Source organism: Tachyglossus aculeatus, chromosome 1 (genome assembly GCF_015852505.1).
Source record: "Tachyglossus aculeatus isolate mTacAcu1 chromosome 1, mTacAcu1.pri, whole genome shotgun sequence".
NCBI classification, from domain to species: domain Eukaryota; kingdom Metazoa; phylum Chordata; class Mammalia; order Monotremata; family Tachyglossidae; genus Tachyglossus; species Tachyglossus aculeatus.
Window position 1 is genome coordinate 92,083,629 of NC_052066.1, and position 2,485 is coordinate 92,086,113.

The 2,485-nt window shown below is 44.7% G+C and overlaps 1 non-coding gene across 1 annotated transcript; it reads left to right on the forward strand.

Moving 5' to 3' along the window:
- The first annotated feature begins 1,705 nt into the window (after positions 1-1,705).
- LOC119935288 lies at positions 1,706-1,843 on the forward strand. The gene has a single exon (XR_005453179.1). It is a non-coding gene; the product is annotated as a small nucleolar RNA SNORA7 (small nucleolar RNA).
- The last annotated feature ends 642 nt before the right edge of the window (positions 1,844-2,485 follow it).

Sequence of the window (2,485 nt, forward strand, 5' to 3'; positions counted from 1 at the left end):
TACTTACCCAAATGCTTAGTACAGTGTTCTGCACACAGTAAACACTCAAATTCCACTGATTGAATCCCCATTTTACAAAAGAGGAAATTGAGGCACAGAGAAGCCAAATGACTTGTCCAAGGTCACCCAGGAGGCAAATGGCCAAGTCAAGATTAGATGTAGTAAACAAAGCATGGGCCTGAGAGTCAGTGGTCATGGATTCTGAATCCAGCTTCACCACTTGGTCAGGTTACTTCACTTCTTTGGCCCTCAGTTACCTCATCTGTAAAATGGGAAAAGAGACTGTCAGCCCCAAGTGGGACAGGGAGCCCACTGTTCGGTAGGGATTGTCTCTGTTGCTGAATTGTACTTTCCAAGCACTTAGTAAAGTGCCCTGCACACAGTAAGCGCTCAATAAATATGACAATGAATGAATTTGCTTATATCCACCCCAGCGCTTAGCACAGTGCCTGGCACATGGTATGTCCTTAACAAATATCATGATTATTAATCTTGGCTCTGCCTCTTCTCTTCAGTGTGACCTTGGGCAAGTCACTTCACTTCTTGATGCCTCAGTTACAGCATCTGTAGAATGAGAATTAAGACTATGAGCCCCAGCTGGGACAGGGACTATGTCCACTGTGATTTGCTGGTATCCTCCCTAGCACTTAGTATGGTGCCATAAATATAGTAAGCACTTAACATATAACATAATTATTATTATTATTAGAACCAGGTCTCCTGACTCCTAAAATGGTAGTCTTTCTACTAGTAAAATAGAGATTAAGACTGTGAGCCCCACGTGAGACAACCTGATCACCTTGTATCCCCCCCAGCACTTAGAACAATGCTTCAAACATAGTAAACGCTTAACAAATGCCATCATTATTAGGTTATGCTGCTTCCTTTGGTGAAAACATCACAAATTCTCCTGAAAGAAGATCATGTTTTCCAATCAGGGGTTTCAATAAATACTTCTGACAACAGCCCCTATCCCAGCCACTTTGTACTCCACCTGAGCCTGCATTCTGGAGGGGCACATGACCCTAGGCTTTGTGACAATGGAGAAATGAAGACACTGACACACAGACAGAGAGGAGCAAACCCAGTAGCTCCACAGGGATCTAGACTTAGGTAGAAATATTGGCGCAGAGTGTGTTAGTCATGCATCCGTCTTGTCAGCCACACTCACTACCAACAGTAGCACCATGAGGCACTGGGATTTACCAAGAACTCACTCAATGTTAAGCACCGTAATAAGCCCTTGGGAGAGTACAACAACCCAAAACATGTTCCGTGCCCTCCAAGAAAGAGCTAAGAAAGAGCTAGAAAAAAGATGATTTAAGGCAGCAAAAGTAGGAGGAAGAACAACGATTAAACAGGAAGCAAAGAAAGCACATCATAATGAAAGAGCTGAATAACTAAGGGTATGGATAAAAATATGAATAATGTGTACATATGTACACTAAGTGCCAAGGATAGGAAAAAAAGAAACAAATTCTAAGATGGGTGTTGGGCAGACATACCTGAGGTGACAAGTTAATCGGGGAAGATTTCCTGGAAGAGGTGGGATTTAGGAAGGCTTTGAAAATGGGGGGAATTCTAGTCCCCCAAATTTGGGGGTGGGAAGAGAGTTCCAGGCTGGGGAACATCAGCAGTGAGGAGGGTTCAGGGCTTCATCTCAGAAAATAAAGGACAGCTATATATCTTAGAGTAGGTAAGGTTTCCCCTCTCAGGGTCACACCTGGAGAGTTTCCACTACTCTACCAATCTCGACTATGGGAGGGAGAGTGAAGCAGAGGCCTAACCATTCCATTCCTAGCTTGGGCAGTGGCTAGTGAGTGGAAGGCAATTGGCTACAAGTCAAAACTCACCTGTGCTGGGCAGCAGCAGCATGAGAAAGAGTCGACGGTAGAGACTCAAGCTCACTGCACAGAAGTCGTCAGTGGTAAACCACTTCTGGATTTTTACCACAAAAACTCTACGGATACAGTAATAATGATAATCATGGTATTTGTTAAGCGCTATGTGCCAAGCACTGTGCTAAATGCTAGGGGAAGATATAAGGTAATCACGTTGTCCCACGTGGAGCTCACAGTCTTAAATCCCCATTTAACAGATGAGGTAACAGGCACAGAGAAGTTAAGTGACTTGCCCAAAGTCACACAGCTGATAAGTGGTGGAGCCAGGATTAGAACCCACGACCTCTGACTCCCATGCCCATGCTCTTTCCACTAAGCCATGCTGCTTCTCACAATTGCAGATGGAGGTGGGGCATTCTGGAAGAGATGTGTCCATGGCCTCGCTATGGGTTGGAGATGATTTGATAGCGTAAGACAAGTCCCCCAAGATTTTGACACCTGTGTACATGTTTTGTTTTGTTGTCTGTCTCCCGCTTCTAGACTGTGAGCCCACTGTTGGGTAGGGACCGTCTCTATATGTTGCCAACTTGTACTTCCCAAGCGCTTAGTACAGTGCTCTGCACACAGTGCTCAATAAATACGAT